General features: G+C 40.1%; 1 protein-coding gene across 2 annotated transcripts in view; it reads right to left on the minus strand.

The window, feature by feature from the left end:
• Positions 1–19976, minus strand: part of gpc5a (glypican 5a) — a 145533-nt gene that overhangs the window by 114241 nt on the left and 11316 nt on the right. The window lies entirely within an intron of this gene.

A 19976-nucleotide genomic window follows, 5' to 3' on the forward strand; every position in this document is an offset into this window, starting at 1 on the left:
CTTTCTGCTTTCGCTCGCCGTCAGACGGACTCGTTTCAGGCAGGAAGTGAAGGATGTTTGGACACCACGAGTTCAAGAGCTGCTGATCTACTGCTGCCTCATTAGGTAAGTTTGTGTTACCACGGTCACAAGATGCCATGTTTGAAACTCAGCGATCGAGGCAGCGGACGACCGACTACTCCTGTGTGCCTGGATGTAAAAATGTTGACTTGTTTTCTATTGGACTTTGGTGCCGTAAGCGTAGTTTCCAGACAGAAAAGGCCGTCAAACAGCGGGAAAAGCAGGTGGATATGTATATATATATATGTATATATATATATATATATATACACATATATATATATATATGTATATATATATATATATACATATATATATATAAATATATATATGTATATGTATGTATGTATATGTATATGCATGCATGCATACATACATACATATATATATACACATACATATATACATATATATATATATATATATATATATATATATATATATACATATACACATACATACATACATACATACAGGTTGACGAGGTGAAAACAACAGGGACAGAAAGTGAGTGGGTGTGGTCAGTTACCAGGAACAGGAAGTGGGGGGAAAAGGTGAGTGCCAAAATAAAGCAGGAGGGAAAAAAGTGTAAAAACTGTTTCCTGGATCCAGAGTAACAACAACAATCTAACTCTACGGTTTCTCAGCAAGCGTTACATGAAATGCACATAGATTGTGATTCATGTTTAGAAAAATCCGAAGCTTTTCACAGTTCAAGGAGAATTTCTTGAACAAATGCGCACGTCAACAGTTCAATTTATTTTATTTTTTTAACAAATCTCTGATTTAAAACCTTTAAAAACTCAACTTTACTAACGGCCTTTATAAAAATATTAATTGTCCTGACATCGGGAAGATGTCAACTGTGATATGGGGCCCTAACCCTAACCCATCCACGGTTCTCAAACTGTGGTGCGTGTTCCACCGGTGGTATGTGCGTTTCCTCTGCTGGAAAATCACAAATACAGCTCTATTGTATATATACCAGGGTGTGTGATCGCAGTGGAGCTGAGGAAATTTACATCAGAGTGCTTAGAAAATGAAAGCAATAATAGGAAATGAAATAAGAATAATAATTAGAGTCAATCCTAACCATCCTCATCTAATGCCACTTTACCAGCGAGTGAAGTATAAATACACATTAGTGTGAGTAGTTTCGCCATGGCAACAGGCTTGTCTTTATCCCCTGATCTCTAGTTTTTTGTCTGAGCTAATGCCCGAGTCATGGTCACTCTCGCATCATGTGCCCGTCATGAGGTGCGAGGCAGCCAGCGGTCAGGGTGAAGAAAAACCAGCGTGATGAGGGATTAGACGGTCAAGTGTTCCACGCACCGACACAGAAAGACCCTGGAGTTAAAAACCCCTGAGCGACCACAAAGGGAATCTGCTGAGATCTTACACTAATATGACAAATCTAAAATGTAGATGTCATATTTAAAAAGATCCAGCGCGTGAGATTTAGAAGAGTTTACTAACATACATGATATGTTAGTAAAGTTATTCTGGAAAAATTACTTTTATGGTTAAAGTAAGCCGAAAAAAAGAAGAACATTTTCAGGGTTAGGTGTTAAAGTGTTAAATGTGAATATTATTATATAAAGAAGTCATTAAAACTGAATCCGTTTGGTTTGTGGACAAAAAAAAACATTTTTAATTTTCTGACATCGATTAACCAAGACAATAATTAGTGGAAACACATTTCCAGTCGTTTGTACATGAAAGCAAACTTTAAAAACACACAGAGAATAAGCTGATCCGTGCATTTCTGTTTAAATGAACCTGCTCTATATTAGAAGAGCAGAGGTGTGACGTTATATTTGGAGGAAAATGACCGGCAGTCAGGCTCGCGGGCAAGCCTGAGGACACAGTTTTGGTACTGAGAGGAACACAGGGATGTCTCGGAGTTATGAAAAAGGACGACAAGGAAAAACTTTGTCTCAGGGTAGAGACAGAGGAGAGACACCATGGAGTTAAAGGGAGAAAGTAGAGCGAGTACAAAGTAGGTTCAAATAAGAGGAAACAAAATGATGACACAGCAAAAAAAAAAAAAAAAAATCGATGAACCGGTTTGAGTGTTTTCAGATTTTTCGGCTTCTGAAAAGTGAATATTGTTTGGTTTCTTTGCTTCAAATCACAATGAAATCAATAAAAATTGGATCATTTTGGTTTGTGGACAAAAGAGAACGTCGTCATTTCCAGGTTTGAGAAACACGGATCGACATTTTCGGACATTTTATGGCCCAAACGATCACTGGATTATTACAACACGCCTCCTCTCCTGCTCATACACTTAACACATTCTGACATGGATGAACAATTAAACGCCTGAACAGCCGCCTATAATCGTTCACATGTATCGACTGTTACGCACCTATCTCGAGGCCCTGTCGGTTAAATTCCCCCCAGCAGCTCAGCTTTTCTTCTCCGTGTCTAAACGGCTTTAAAAATTTGATCCCATTTCTTTGCCTTTCTTGAATAATTGCAGCATTTCTCATTTTTCCGTAATGTAGGATGATCTGGTTAACTGTGACGGGTGTGTGTGTGTGTGTGTGTGTGTGTAGGTGGGTATGTGTGTGTGTGCTTGTATTTATATGTTTGTGAGGTCCAAAAGAAACATACAAAAAGCTTTTGGGGGTTAAGACCTGGTTTTAGGGTTATTGTTGTAAGGTAAGGAATACATTATGTCTATGATGTCTCCTCACTAAGACTATTGTTATAAAGGGTGACAGCATGAATAAAAGCATGCTGGGTGTTGTTTTTCGCCACCAGAGGGAGACATTTTTAATTCACACTAGAGCAAAATGAATCACTGTGTATGGAAAAAGAAAAAGATGTCAAACTTAGCCTTGATAATAAAATATCCTCAAAGTCAATCGAAATTATGAGATAAAAAGTTGAAATTATGAGTTAAAAAGTTGAAATTATGAGAGAGAGTCATAATTATGAGATAAAAAGTCAGAATTTAAGATAAAAAGTTGAAATTATGAGATAAAAAGTCATAATTACGAGATAAAATGTCGAAATTATGAGATAAAAAGTTGAAATTATGAGAGAGAGTCATAATTATGAGATAAAAAGTCAGAATTTAAGATTAAAAATTGAAATTATGAGATAAAAAGTCATACATAATGAGATAAAAAGTCATACATAATGAGATAAAAAGTCGAAATTATGAGATAAAAAGTTGAAATTATGAGAGAGTCATAATTACGATTTAAAACGTCAGAATTTAAGATAAAAAGTTGAAATTATGAGATAAAAAGTCGAAATTATGAGATAAAAAGTCATAATTTAAGATAGAAAAGTTGAAATTATGAGATAAAAAGTTGAAATTATGAGTTAAAAAGTTGAAATTATGAGAGAGAGTCATAATTATGAGATAAAAAGTCAGAATTTAAGATAAAAAGTTGAAATTATGAGATAAAAAGTCATAATTATGAGATAAAAAGTTGAAATTATGAGATAAAAAGTTGAAATTATGAGAGAGAGTCATAATTATGAGATAAAAAGTCAGAATTTAAGATTAAAAGTTGAAATTATGAGATAAAAAGTTTAAATTATGAGAGAGTCATAATTATGAGATAAAAAGTCAGAATTTAAGATGAAAAGTTGAAATTATGAGATAAAAAGTCAAAATTATGAGATAAAAATTCTTCTTCTTCTGCGGTTGAATGTACGCAACCGGATGTGCCCGGACTAGTGCCGCACCAGGAGGCGCTACGGTGGTGAGAGGAGTGGTGAGGATTTCTGATGACGACATTAAATTAAGGAAGTGCCAATCCGCTTCGCAGAGCCCAGGAAAACAATACAACACTATTTTCTCAGCAGTGGCTGAACTGTTTGTTCTGAAACTTTAGGGTTTCATAAACGAGGTAATGACGCAGATACACACACAAACGCAGCGTTAATTGGAGCTTCCGGTCTATGTGGCCTTTAAATTCTGCTGCAGTCATGTTTAAGATATGCAGAGAATAAATCGTTTTCCCAGTGGAACAAGTTAAATGGACTGTACCATGATGAACAACAGAGGTTCAAATGCACTCGTCTAAATAGGACTGTAAGGACACGTCGTAGGCAGCGTGTCGTGGTTTAAAACCCCGTGTCTTGAGAAGGTTGAGGGCATTTGTTCACGTGTTCTTAATTAAAAAAACGAGACGACCTTTCATTCAGGCCCATGTGTTGACTTTCAAAAGGTAAGAAATATAAAGTGCAACAGTCATCGTGTCAGAAAAGAAGAAGAAGAAGAAGAGGAAGTAAGATAGATGGAGACAGTAGACTTTATTATACCTAAGAGCAACGTTTTAATTGTACTTAAACGACTACAACACAATGTCATTAGGGAGAGACGGGCAGGACTTTTACACAGACTGGAAGAGAGAGGGAAGAAAACAAGCAATGTCATGTTTGATGCATCTCTAAATATATGCACAGTGCATCGACAAATCGCAGCCATATGTGTGTTTGAAGATTCCCCTGCAGCTTTCAGGTTTTCCACAGCTCAAATGCCGCCGGCCGCCTCCAGCTGAGCTGCCGAGCGGCACAGAAATGTCTTCTACTAATGTGATTCATCCTCGCTGAGAGGCTGCGACCACAACAGAGGAGCCCGGCGGTGACATCTGATAGTCTGCAGGAGAAAAAAGAAGAAAAAAGAAAAAAGAAAAAGAAGAGGGCCATTCTGCATCCTGAGAGGATGAGTCAGTGGCTCTGCGGGTTTTCGGCTCATCCCAGAGTGAGAGTCGGGGGGACTCACAGGGTGGCACAGCGCAGTCACCGCACCGCCAGGACAAAAGTATGTCTTAATTAAAAACAACCCGCGCTCTTTGTTGTTCCAGGATGTAGTTTGATGACATTGTTTTTCGCGGGGCAAAAAAAATGTCTGCGCTGCGAGGAACAGAGACGCAAATTAAAGCGTCCATCTTCCTCATCCTCTTCAGACAGTAAAGGGGCTTTTCCAGTATGCAGTACAGTATTTTAAGTACCTGCTCTGGGGAAGTTCAAAGCGAGCTGAGCCGACGGGCCTGATACCAAACCCAGTCGAGTAGAGCCGAGTATGACAGGTTTAATATTTTCAAGTAGTTGTTTCATTAAGTTCTTTCCGGTAAAGATTTCTATCTAAATACCTTCAAAAAAGGTAACTTAACCCCCTTCTCTTCTCCCCCTTCTCTCTTTTAAAAAGAAAATGCCAAGAAGTGGGCTGAGAGCTGCCGCTGCGTTTGATCTGAGTCGCAGCTGTGCGAGGTGATCACAGATGGAGGAAGGCAACAAAGCGACGATTCAAAGAGTGGAAATTAGAATGCAGTAGCTGGTGTTTGACCAGAGGGGGCAGTAGATACACAGACTTCCATGGATCAACAAGTTACATTAACTAGATACACTATTATGTTACAATTCTTTCATCAAATAAAAAATGTAACACTTAGATAAAATCAAAACAAAAAAAAGTACATAAAATGACTTAACTTAAACACTTATGGTCCGGCTCTCCAATCTGTAAACTTATAAACATTAAACTGATGTAATTAAAACATAGAATTGAAGTTTTAGTGACGGATGAACGTTATTTTTCATATGTATGGTTAATATTTCATTAAAAAGTCGTCATCAAACGCAGTGAATGACATGTTGAGAAACTACAAATGTCTTTTCTTTGCTGCTTCCAAAAATACAGTGTGTGTAAATGTGCTTTAGATAGAGCGGGTAAATAAATCAGATGTGTTTGAACGCACGCATGCACGACTTCCTCTGGTCTCACTGAGCTTCCCTGACAAACCTAAAGGCTCTTAAGTTGTTGGATACACAGAGCAAAAATAAACCAGCAGCAGCACATTTACTACATCAAAGCACGTCTTCACCAAACATCCAGCGACTGCAGGACTGCCAGGGTTTCGATAAGAGCTTATTTTTGGTTTCCTGCGTGACTAAATTAAATTTTTTTTGTGTGTGTGCGTGTTGTTGTGAGTTTGTGATTCTGCTGCTAAACCCTGCAGGTGTGAGCTGAGGACGTGTATTTTCATATATCTACAAAAACCTGAGAGCAAATAAACGCACGAAGAGACGGAACAAGTGAAAAAGATAAGGTGAATTAATCTGACTTTGCATCAAGAGAGCGCTGCATCGTGCAAACACACGCGGCCTGGCACACGGTCCTGATCTCACTGGAGATTGAGGTGAAGTACAAAGTTTTGCAGAGTGTGAATGAGTGAGTCCCATCATGTGTGTGTGTGTGTGTGTGTGTGTGTTACAGACGTGTGCGGGCAGGTTCGACACAAAGGACAAAGAGGAAAGGTTAAACTGTCCCGCTTCACGTATGAGTCTGCACGTAACCTGTCTGTGAGTGAGTGAGTGAGTGAGTCAATGTGTGTGTGTGTGTGAGTGAGTGAGTGAGTGAACAGCAGAGAACAAAAACATGTTTCTGTAAAAAGCCCCGTTTTTGTTGTTGTTTTCACGCGTCTTCAGTTTCAATAAAGAGGGAATTGTTTTAAAACTGAACACAGTCGTCGTCTGCTCAGAGGTGTTAGAGAAAAGAAAACACAGGACAGTAGGACAGGAAAGAAAGGACAAGAAATTAAAGGAAAGGACATAAGAAAAGATAAGAGGAAAGGAAAGGAAAGTATCATGAAGAACATAAGTCATGTTAATGTGTTCTGCCTGGAGTCTGCTTCAGTCTTTATCATCGTCTACTTCCTCTCTCACATTGATAAACACACTGTTACTTCAAACACACACACACACACACACACACATTATTTCACCAGAACATATTTAGTCCTTCTGCTGTAAATCTCACAACACTCAGCTGAACTACAACAAAAACAAACCCCTCAACCCGTCTGTCTCACCCTCTACCATTTCTCCATCCATCCCTCCCTCTCTCTCCCTCTCTCCGTTACCTCCAGAAGGCTTAAAAGTCAATATTTGAGGATCTGTTGCAGCTCTTGAACACTTCAAAGAGCTCAGAGCTCTGCTGTGAACATGGCTTTTAATATGCCGTTCAGGAAAAGAAGCAGAGAGGGTCATGGGGAAGTGTTTGTGTGTGTGTGTGTGTGTGAGGTGGGGGTCAAATATCGTGTGATGCGTGCTCCACATGTGGAAACACAGGTCCGGCTGTGTGTGGACGGCAGGTAACAAACACACAGTCTCACATGTAAACGTAGGACGTGAGCGGAGGTTTAATGGAGTGAGCTGCCACACGTTTAAGAGCCAGAGAGAGAAGATAAATAATAATGATAATAATAATAATAATAATAATAATACTGATAATAAAGCTTTCATTATAGCTTTGAAAGGTGGCTCTGTGTGCAGCTGGTGAAGGTTTCCTGCAGCCGGGGCCTTCGGGGAGCTGTTAGATGCCAGCGAAGGAGCCGACATGGCCGACATGGAGCCTCAACACAGCAGCGACTAATGCACACAACAACAAACCACCGATTACTACTATTGAACTGAATAATGACATTAGAGCTTCTACAAGAGACGACTCAGGACGTTAAGTCCAAGGGTCTGAAAGTGGTGATCAGTGTAATTGGAAAATGGAAATAAGACGATGGTCTAAGGAGACACAATCAAAACAATACTCTTTTTTAACATGCACTGATTTCTCAAATCACAAAAGATGTTTTTTTTTTTTAGCTTATTTATCTTTTATTTTTTCTGCCTACACTTTTCCTATATTTACAATTTAAAAGGAGCAGTGTGTAAGATTTAGTGGGATTCATGTCTGTGGCTGCAACGATCATTAGATTCTAAATACATTACTAAAACAAACTTCAATTATTTTGATAATCGATCAATATTTGGTTTCAGAGTTTTCTTTAATAATGAAAACAAGCTTTCTGATGTTCCAGCTTCTTAAATGTGAATATTTGAAATCATTAGAACTGAAGAACTGAGAACATCGTCATTCCGACACCGATCAACATTTCAAACAAACACTCAATCAATACAAATACTTAATCAATTAGGAAACAAATCGATCGGTTGTTGCAGCTCTAATTTCAAGGTGTGATAATGTATTGATTCTTTGTACGAGTATGACGTGTATTTTTCATGCATATGACATTGTTATTTTTATATATATATTTTTTTATTATTTTTTTTTTTTTTTAAAGTAGGGGAATAAACTATTTAAAAAATGCATTTATTTTTTAAATATTTAACATTTTCGGCCATTTTCGTCCAATAAAAATGACGTGTTTGTATCTCGGCGACATTTAAACAGCTTGGGTAAGACAGTTATATACAGATCCAGAAAGTTCTGGATCAAAATGTAAAATTTTACATTGACAATTGACTCTAATTCTTTTTCCTGTGAAGTAAATCAGCCTGAAAACTGTGGCCACGTGTACTTAAGAATGAATTACAACATACAAATGTGAAAAGACGTTGTTCTTCTAATTCTAATTTATAGACGTATGACCCTCGCTGAAGAGGACATCAGACATTTGACTCTCTGCAGCACAAACCACATTCATTTGTCACTCATGCCAGGATACTGGTGATAAGCAGCACAACAATTATGCCATTATATCAGCCATGAAGGGGAGAAGGACAGGATGAGGGGGCGAGAGGGAGGAGTGGGAGCGGACAGTGCGCTTGGTGTGCTGCCGTGTGCTGCTGTGTTTAGGATTTCAACGCCCAGGCGACTCTGGCCTAATCCCTGGAGACTCCTTCCTTACATAGGAAATACTTCCCTCCGTCAGACTGACAGGAGGAGTGATTTCTCCTCTCCGAAAACAACTGCAGTGAACCAGAGACGCACGATGCTGAGAAACAGAGTGAGCAGGGAGGAAAATTGACACTGATGTTTTCATGAACGCTTGCAGTGACTTTGCGCTTAAATCATCCTTTCACTTTCCTTTTCTCAGCGTCAGCTGCTATAGAAAGCTATTTTCCTCACTCGAATGGTGGAGGGGGGGAAAAAAAGCCCCAAATTGCATCTGGTTTACCCTTGAGTTAACAACTAAATTATTTGGAGAAGGACTGTATAAACGGGAAGGCTACTTTCGAGAGCCATTATGGCCTGAACCATTCACTTAACATACCACCAAATCAAAGTAACATGGTTTGTGTGGAGAGCTTAGAGTGTGAGCTCCGGCCTTTTGCTAACTGTTGCACTTTTAGCTGCACACAGCAGACCTCTAACGCAAACATCGCGCTGCAGTATCACTCTGCTGGACTTGTGACTCAGTGTGTCGGGGAGGGGGAAAGCCTAAATTTATCATAAAGATACAGTTTATGTTTAGCAGCATGCTTTGTCATCTAATCTAGGATATAGGCCTAAGACAACAGCCAGCAGCCATAAAGCTCCATTTCAAACTGGCACACAAGAGACTAACAGTGTAAAGTGCTGACAAGTGGGTGTATTTTTAGGGTCTCATCTCACTGCAGTGAGTGGCTACAGTCAGAGTGTGTGTGAGTGCTTGTATATGTTGCCTCTTTAGGACGTTTTCTGGCATAAACACTGGCCTAGTAGTCCTCATGGAGACCCAAACACGGTTCTAATGAGATAGACCCTCTGGTTATGTTTAGATGTCATTCTACACTGGATGTATTGCAGATTACAAGTTTACATACAAAGTCAATGCACAGATGTGACAGATGAGCAGTTTGCATTGTATTATAATTTCAACTTGGGCAAAAACGTCCCCTAATAAAAGGCTTGGAATAAAGTCTGCGAGGAAGTCGGTCGACCTGGGAGACGCAATGGACGTAGCGCTTATGACACGATATAGGTGATGTGCGATGCGGAAGTTCGCATTCGGTTTGGCCGCAGCATAAGATTTGAATTGTGTTTAGGTTAAGGTTAGGCATTAACTGGCTATGGTTGAGGTAAGGGATAATGGTTTGGTGAGGCTGTCACATGAATGGAAGTCAACGCAGCGTCCTACGGAAAAATAGCAAAATAGAGATAGGCCAGCTTGTAGCTTGGCTTGTAATCAGAGAGTTGCCAGTTCAAATCCCAGTAGGTCAAGGACTAGGGTACTTCTGAGCCCATTGGTAGCCATTGATTAGGTTAATTGGAACCCAGTATCCAGTGTGTATTCCTAGTGCCGGTCCCAAGCATGGATAAATGGGAGAGTTGTGCCAGGAAGGGCATCCGGAGTAAAACATGTCTTCCACATCAAATATGCATATCCCTGGAAAGAACAGGGAACATGTTTCTCTTCCCACTTTGAAAAAAATGAAGCCAAAACATTGCCAATTCTTGCTCGAGTGACATCATTTCGAGTCGTGTTAACCCCGCCCACACATCCCATTTCCCCTGCTTGGGGTAGGAAGTTCAAATGCTGCTATCAACATAACAATGCTGCCATCAGTATCATCCAAACAGTTAACATTTCACCACTTCCTGAGAGACTAGGGGAGATAATTGATTGTGTACATCTGGAGGAACATTTGACCAAACAAATGAGCCCCGAAATGTCAAACCGTTCCCGCAGGCACCGAGAATGATAACACGATTAGAAAAGTGCTACACTAACTAGCATGAAAACAGTCCGACTACTTAGCAGCGCGCTGAACGCCAGGCATTGTTGAAGGGTATCGACTCTGAATAATCCTGCTTCCCTCTAAATCCTCATCCCCTGACTTCAAACACTGGGCAAAGACTTTCAATAGAACCTGGCATCCGCCCAACTTTCTCTCCATCAGTCGCTCATTCTTCCTCTTCTTCGCATTCTCTTTCACCCTCTGTCCTCCCCAGGATCAACTGTCCGGCCTCAAATCACAAAGCCAAGCCCAAAGTCTGTGGGAATCAAGAGGAGAGGCCCCTGTGTTAGCTGGCATACACATATTCACACACACACACACACACACACACTTGTAAGTGTGACGACAAAGACAGCATGGCTGTGGACCGTCGGACAAAGAAGGTCCCACACAAAGGAGCAGAGAGCAGGTTAGAGAGCATCTGAAGGCCAGCTGTGAGAATCTACCTATGAAACCTTCAAACAAATCCCACCATATTCTATTCACTCGAGTATTCGTCACACATTCATCTCGCAAAATTTGCACAGTTGATGCAATAAACTCAAATTCAAGCCTCATCTCCACCTTTCAGTTCCAATCACTGGTCTACATAGTTGAATTTTAGTCCGTCTCAAAGACAGCTGATGTCTTTTCTGTCAATGAAAGAACTTCAGGATGCTCCTGTCACAGCGTGTGTGCTGCCACTCTATGACCTGCTAGAACGTTCTACCTTCTACTCCAACTTCCACCACAGCTGTCTTCATCGTAAAGTCTACGTGCATCATACTTGGCGCTGTAGTCATGCCCACGTTTATTAAAACTGTGTCGCAAAGTGTGATTTGTAATAATCTTATACAGAAACCAAAAGTTCTATAGGAGGCACCAGAGTAGCCTTGGGAATGGAATGGAAACAAGAAGAACACTTTAATCTTCTTGCTCTTTGGGGTCAACGCAGAAAATGCTAAGATGTAAGTTTGCACCATCTCATTCTTCAGGACAGATTCAACATTATCCTGAAATTAAGATTATTTATTTATTAAAGGTTAGTTTAATAGGGGCAGATACAGTAGCATGTACAATTGCACCGCATTTATCAACTGCAATATATCACTTAATTTGTAGCCACTGCTAATTTCCAATATGTAGACCTCAAGGGCCAAGAATACACAAAATGCCAGTATACACACATACAGCAAATATACTATACTATATACCCAGGTTCTGAAGCTCAACCATGGCCTGTATTCCAGATACATTGTTTGTCAGGGTTAGGGTTGAGTGTTGGTGGGACAGTTGGGGACCTACTTGCGATGGGGTTGAGGTTCTTCCACGCCAAACTCGTCAAACCATGTCTTTATAGTATGTAGTAGTTGTGCAGGTGTGCCCAAATACTTCTGACCATGTAAGTTTATGTACTTCCCACAGTTATGGTTGTTGACTTTATTTCCTGCTGCAAAAAACTGGAGTGGCATTTTTGCCACATAACGTTGGTGTACCAAATTTAAGATCTCTCAACAACAAAACAACCATTCAACAAAAATATACTGCCAAGCACATTAATAGTGAGTGAAGACCTCAAGATTTCAATCTTGGCCTGAAGATGGAGCTGGATTAAATGTTACAGTATTGCTATTTATGTTAGTGCTTCCTGTTGGGACAACTAAATTCCATGACTCATTCGATCACAGCAGAGATATTTCCCACAGAGCCGCAAGTGTCAACATCATGGTGGTGCTGGAGGTCATGTCAGGGGATCAACAAAGTCATACATCATCCCTGGGCTATAAATATCTCCACATCCAGTAGATGTGGAGATATTATATATATATGAAATATTTTACATGCAAGTTGTGCCAGAAGAAAAGTAAAGGAATTGAAAAGTCATTAGGAGTCGTCCTCCGAGCTAACTTTGAGTTATTGAGACACTTCAGTCTGGAGACTGGACTTAAGTGGTGGACCAAATGAACCAAGTGACACAAAGGGATCACCAACCCTATAGTCATGCCACTAGAGTGGCTACAAAAGAGCTTTAATGATCTACAAACATGCCACCAAGATGGCATTTTGTGGATAGCCTCCAATCTTTTTAAAGACAGACAAAACAACTATGTGCAGCAAAATGTGTCACCGTTTACTCCCAAATAACTCCTATCTTTTATCTCGTCTTTCAGTATATTTGTAGTACTAGGAGATGTTCTTCCATGAGGTTTAATAGAAACGACTCAATAAAACAAAAAGCACCATCTATGAGGGACGGCCTGGTGTTTCTTGAGGGGAACGTAAAAGGAAGAACATTCAAGACAAAAGCTGCTGAAAAGCAGAGTCCTATAAAAAGCCGCATATTTTCCCCGACTGAGGCAGGCGGCCAATTTGTGACCAACATAGAAACTTTACTGGAAGGAAAGGAAACAGTGTGTTACTGTAGTCAGCGATGCAGTGCTGTTCGGGGCTGCTCGCAGCACAGTATCTGTCCTTGGTGAGAAATTATTGTTTTAAACAAAAATACTTTTGACGAATACACAGGGCAAAGGAGCACTTCAGTAAGTGTGATGGCTCCTGAGAGACACTTATTGCTTTTGCTCGACCTTGCTTGAAGAGTGACCCGGTATAATGCTGAAATATTACAGTAATACTGGAAAATAAATATGAACTAGTCAAAGGTGACAATCCAAAGTGTTTATTTTTTATGCCAGAACTTGCACTAATTAATAATACTATACAATATTTAATATTAATATTAATATTTTGGGGTTTCTCTGCTCCCAATAATTTTGGTTGGTAGACAAAAAAGGACATTTAAGAACATCATCATTTCATATTCCTAATTTTAAACTTGGAGTATCCGCACTTTTATTAGCATACACTTCACACGAGTTACCAGTACTCTGTTTAGCTTATTTCTAAACAGCAGGGGTGGGAATCGCCAGAGACACCACGATACAATATTATCACGATATTGCGATATACTGAGTATTTGTGAAATCATATATTGCGATACAAGTTGGCAGGAAGTCTTCTGGCATCTTTTATTTACTGAAATCTTTTATAATTTAGTGTTTAATAATTTAGTAAGACAGACGAGCATGCCTCATATGGATGAAAGGAATACTGGCACTTACTCTGACTTCACACACTGATCCAAATGATAAATCAAATATAACATTAATAGCTATTTACATGCTGATCAATGGGGGTCATATAAATGATGCACGCCGAAAATGAAGATAAAGAAGAAGAAGAAATGTTCACCCAGGTCTTCACAAAAATGTCAGCCAATAAAAAAAAACACCCCTGTCCACTGAAGTTATTATCCCAGAAAGTGAATAACAATTAATTACATTCCCATGGAAATGTGGTCGAGTATCTCCACTCACTGTAGTGAATATTTAATTCTCCTTCACGTTTGATCGCTTTTATGTTTTTCCACTACGGCCAATGTCCATCGCTCTTCTCATTTCAAACCACTCTGTGTGAAAGTAGTGACACGACCTCCAGTCCGGGCCAAGTTTATTAAGCAAACATCAGTTACGTGAGTGCAACTGCTGACGCTGGCTCTGTGTGTGCAAATAGACTGGATGTTGTTAACATTACATTTTAAAATTGGAAGAATAAAAAAGTATAGCAACCCAGATGAGGAGTTTTTTCTGGATGATCACCAACCCTTAGATAAAAAGTAATGAGTGGAATGAATCCCTTAAAATAACACAATCTTAAATATTTAGCTACAGGCAGCTGCTTTAAATCATTTTCTGGCAGGAATGTGCAAACAAATTTCTGCAAAACATTTTTCAGTAAATACTGATGGATTAAGTGTTCTTTTATGGGTTTGATAAGATTTCCCGTCCTCCTTCAGCAAAATAAACCATTTAGAAACTGGATTAGTTGAAAAATGCACCATCACAGAGATGCAAATAATTAAAGGCAAACACTTCACAGTAATTGCAGCTGATGTCAACGTCCTTGGCTATTTGCTGTTTGTGTAGAGTCAAACATTCCTGATAAAGGTTTGCATCTCCATACATGGGCTCCGATTCAATTCAGGAATTATGCTTTTTAATGTGGAACAATTAGGTTTGATACGACACAATTAGACACTCTTTTTCACTTTCAAATTAGAATAGGATTTAAAAAAATGAAAGTTTATGACACATGAAAAGAAATATTGTAATTTATTAACTCAGGAGGCTTTTGTCTTCTGTTTGAGTTATATAATATCAAAATACAACAGCATTTCAGAAACGTAACTCATTTCATAATGTCTTGAGTGTTTCAAGCAAAAAATTTGCATTAAATAAGGCAACATGAAAGCAAGAAAGATTAAACATTAAGTCTCGCTAAGAAGCTAGCAGCTATCTCCTAAGAAGCTGACTGCTACAGCTGCTAAAAAGCAGAATGCTAGTTCCAAAAGAAGCTGGCTGCTAGTTGCTGAGAAGCCGGATACTAGTTCCAAAGTAGCTGGCTGCTAGTTGCTAAAAAGCTGAATGCTAGTTCCAAAGAAGCTGGCTGCTAGTTGCTAGTTCCAAAGTAGCTGGCTGCTAGTTGCTAAAAAGCTGAATGCTAGTTCCAAAGTAGCTGGGTGCTAGTTGCTAAGAGGCTGGATGCTAGTTGCTAGGAAGCTGGCTGCTAGTTGCTGTGAGGCTAGTTTAAAGACTGGTATAAAGCTTTTTATATCTTTATACAGTGGTTTGTGAACATATTTGTGTTTTATTTGAACAGTCACCGATTTGCATCTTATGTTATGTAACACAAAATCTACTTTTAATCTCTCCTTTGCACTAAAAGCACAACTGCTAGTATCTTCATGCTAGGTCTACCTCTATCCATCCATCCATCTTCTACCGCTTTATCCTCCACATGAAGGTCACTTCTTTATTGGCTTTCTATTAAATTATAAATATTCTTTTATAGGATTTAAGCCCAGGATGTTGTGGTTGTACGGTATGGGCGTTAACTGAATGTAAGATGACTTTACTGGACTGAAATAGAATCTCTCTGACAAAAAGTATGGAAAACCTCATCCACCCAATTAGCACCAATCAAAACATACCCCCCATCCCTCACTCCCCTAACGCAGACCCTCTTGGCACAGAGTGTGTTGTACTAATTTGACGGCTGACTGTGGTCTCCTCTTGAGTCAAGCTGTGGGGCCACTGCCATTCAACCGTGCATCTTTTTCAGTTCAAAGAGTGAAAGATGTGCAGTGGATCCTTTTAAACGCTGGTAAACAGAAACACAATTAGCATTTATGGGTGCAAACAGCAAATCCTGAGCACAACAGGCTGCCTTTCCACTTCAGCGAGAAGCAGCACTCAGTCTCCGTTTGATCTCACATTCATCAGCGTCACTGACAGAGCAGAAGCTCACAATTAGACACATTTGCAAATAAAAAGAAAACAACAAAAGAAAAAGAAAAACCAGAGAGCAAACCTTTTTTCTTCCCAGGCCCAAAAACCAAAATGATATATCGACTGGAAAGAAGCCCACAAGCCACAGAGTGTTAATGGTCACAACAGATTCATGCCATAAGAGATTGGAGAAACGGTAGCATTAAATAAATGTACACCAGCTGCTCTCAGCTCTCTCAGCACGTGGTCAGGCTTCGAGAAGAATTATGAGATATTTTAAAAACGTACGTATTACTCAGCCGGGGTTATCCCAGAGAAACGTCGCTGTTTTTACTCCTCTGTAAACCACAGGAAATGTTACATTTGGACATTCTGAGCAGAAGAAAACGTTCAAGCAAGTGGTTTCAATCATGTCATATCAACGCGTGACGTCGTTCTCAAGTATTTCGGGTAAAATTGTTGAGGGGGCCGTAGTGCTGGTGTCTAAAGCCCCTCCCACACTAGAGGATAGTTGGTCAATTTTAGGATGATTTGAACATATTATCTGGCAGATTAATCCCTCCTGTGGTGCGAGGGATTAACAGACACAATTTTAACGTCATCGGATGAATCTTCCTGGTTTCAAATCATAAATATTAAACATGTTTGATATTAACGCACTTTTGTGTAGAACCATAACTTGTATGAGCAAAGTTGATTCCGTCTTCTCAGCCATGACTTCATGCACAGGACATCGCGCGCACACACAACAGCTATTAACTGACAGTCCGCCTCCATGTCTGTTTACATTCTGAAGTCACGTTAAATCTCGAATCTTATATGGTTTGATTAAACGCCAAGTGTGTGCTCCTGTGTCTTCACTTTCTCTGGATTAAGACGGTTGATTAATCTCTTTAGTTATGATTTGCTTTGGTGGCGGCGTGGATGAAATTGTGTTTGTCGCACAGCGTTCAAACACAGAAATATTTGGTGCTGACTAAGGCAACGCAGGTTTTACAACACACTTGGAAGGGAGTTCATTCATTTTACACACAGTAAGCCTTAATCCAGGGCTACAGTAACTGTGACTGTAATCAGAATAAAAATCTGATCGGAATAAAAAACATGTCATGGAAACATGCCAGTCCAAAAACTCTGATCCAATACAACATATTCAGAAAAAAAAAATTTGCACTAAGAAAGTCAATGGCAAATTTGAGTTGCTATTTGAATGCAGTAACTGGGTTTTGACCAGAGGGGGCAGTAGATATGCCGATTTTGATGTATAATTTCAATAAAATGGCATTAAACTGTGACAATTTGCACCTGGGTCAGCAAATAACATTACTAAATACCCATACACTCTGATTTACATCTGAAAAAAGTGGTTCAGGGGTTTAGTTACAATTTAATCCTTTTAAAATCCAAATGTAAACGTTAAAGTGGCAGCAGCTGACGGAGGGAGGCCTCCTCGGGTTATTCTTTTCATTTGGACGGGCACTCACCAGCAGGAGCCATGTTTTAACGACATCTTCCCCTCATTACATCACATCAGGTGCAATGAAAATTATTTACAGGAGCTGGAGCGTCCTTCAGTTCTGCAGTCAGCAATACAAGGCTCTTCAAACAGCTGCTGGGACAAAAGCTCGTCCCAGAGGAGGCCATTACTCTGATCTGATGATCTCAGACCGTTTCAACGGCACACTATTCTCTTCTTCTCTGGCATTTCAACAGCTTGATTCATAGTGGGGTGTCTGTTTGACTTTTATGCGACTCCTGCCCTACGGGATGCTGGGATTGCACAGGTTGGTTGCCATGGATGTAAGACAAACCTGCGCAGGATCAGCAGGCTGCATATTTCTGCATTGTGAGAACGAAGTGCTGGAACCTCCACAACCGGTCCTGAGAGACTCCGTGACAGAGCGGGAGCAAGTGGAAACTCACAGGCTGTCTGTTTGACAGTCTGCCATCAACATGGACTTTATTCTTCCTTCTTTTTTCTTTCTTTTTTGTCTCCACCACAGTTGAAATGACTTACTTGAAAGGCAGCGGTTAAGATACTGAAATGTTATTTCTCTAGGAGAAAAAAAAAAGGGGGGGGGGAATGTAATGTAGCATTACTGCTTTGAAGCTCCGGCTGTAATTAACATCTCGAGCACTTGTTTTCACTTATTTGAATTACAAATATTGCTGAAAGTACCAGGCAGGTTTTTCTACACAAAGGGTGCCCTTGAAGTTCCTTTTTTTTTTGTTTTAACTGTGTCCAATTAAAGCAGAAAAAAGCACAAGCATTCAGTCCCACAGAGACAAAAAGAAACATCTTAAATAGCATTTTATGGCTTACTTTTATTTCTCAGTGTCTCCTCAGTGTTATCCATCCACATTCCTCTAATTTCTCTATTCCCCTCTGCCTTCAGCTGCATCACATAAAGATGCCCTAATTGAAGGCTTTGCACAAAACAAATGACCACATCAGCCGGCCCCCTTTTAACTCGTCCCTCTTCCTGTCTGTGGTTGTAATGCATTATACACTCGGCCTGTTCTGTGCTGTCTCTCAAATTACAGCGGCGAGCTGCCAATCATTTGGAGACCAAATCTACGGGACCTGTTTTTCCCTGCGTGTACTTACAACCCACCTACCTCCTCGAACACAAATCCTTCCTGTCGATGTTCCCTTCCTGAGCGCCACAGAAGTATTTAGGGCAGAGGACTAATGTTACAGTGGTAATAATAATAATGATGATGATGATGATAATAAGGGCTGAGGGCAGACCCTCGATGTAACGTTTGATTTCAGTTACAAGAGGAAATCAATAAAGATGTTGGCTCCATTTCCAGTTTCTTTTCAGTTGCTACTGCAACCTGAAAATCCCTGAAACCAAACTCCACCAGATGGAAAAACAATCGATTCATTCATGTTAATTCAACATAACTGAACGCTCGCCGGATATGCGAGTGGCCAAATCGGAATGCTTGAGAGTGGGCTTTTCTTTTAAATCCACACGGACAGTCGCTACCTTTACATGCACAGCTGAAGGTGGAGACACTACGAGAGTTGCCCCGCCCAGTTTGGACAGTCGGGTCGGGGTGACAGACCAGACACGACCTCAGCAGTGGCGGAGCTAGAGGTGAGGCAGTGAAAAACAGCAGGTGGGACACAGACCTCACGTAGTTTCTTTCCTACGTGAGGTCAGAAGTTTTCATTCCTAAAACTGAGTCACAAACTCAGGTCTCACAATCAGCTTCAGATTAAATTTCTCTCTCTGTCAGAACAAAGATTGGAAAATCAGCCTGGAAGAGTCAAAGTCAAAATCCTCATCCCTTAGAATGATTTTAAACATTGATATACTTTCGAATATACAAAAATAAGAAATGAACTGATCCATGAATGCCTACTTATTGCTGCCTCACTGTCTAACCCTTGTTATTTCCATCTCAGCTCCCACAGTCAGGCTAAAATACACTGTGCACAAACAAGTGTGACACTCAGACCGTTAAGGGCAAAAAATGTCCCATTGAAACCCATTCAAACTGCAACTTTTTTTAATCTAATTTAATAGAATTTAAAGTATGATAACATCAGTGGGCACCATCTCGTGGAGAAGGAGTCTGGCGTGCTCAGTTGGCTTCAGTTTTCCACGTACACACTAACCGACTAACTTTTACAAATCGCTAACGACTGAGTCCGGGTACATACATGCGGAGGAGATGTTCGATTTATTGACCATGTACTGTCTGACTCCATCTCCATAGGTGGCGCTGTATCTCTCTCTCTATGAGCTTGTGTGTATTGAATCGGTTTCCTCTGTTGACCTTTACGTACTTGTTGTGTATGTTTATCGTGAGAGAGTCTTCAAGTGTATACGTGCAGGAATAGTTGGACTTTGAATCGACTTATCCAGGTATGAAATCAGAAAACCAAAAATATTGTCTGACTAAACTCAGACTTTTGTCTGAGTGAGACATCTCTCTTTTTCCACTCAGTTAAGATCTCCGCCCTTTGCCAGACACATTTGTCCCTGTGTGCTTCCCGTACACACGGGAAAGGCTCCTGAAATGGAACAAAGCCACAATATGTGTGTGTGTTGTGGGTTTATTTCAAAAGCAAGACACATCAATGTCAACAGG

The sequence above is a fragment of the Solea solea genome, chromosome 5 (genome assembly GCF_958295425.1).
Source record: "Solea solea chromosome 5, fSolSol10.1, whole genome shotgun sequence".
NCBI classification, from domain to species: domain Eukaryota; kingdom Metazoa; phylum Chordata; class Actinopteri; order Pleuronectiformes; family Soleidae; genus Solea; species Solea solea.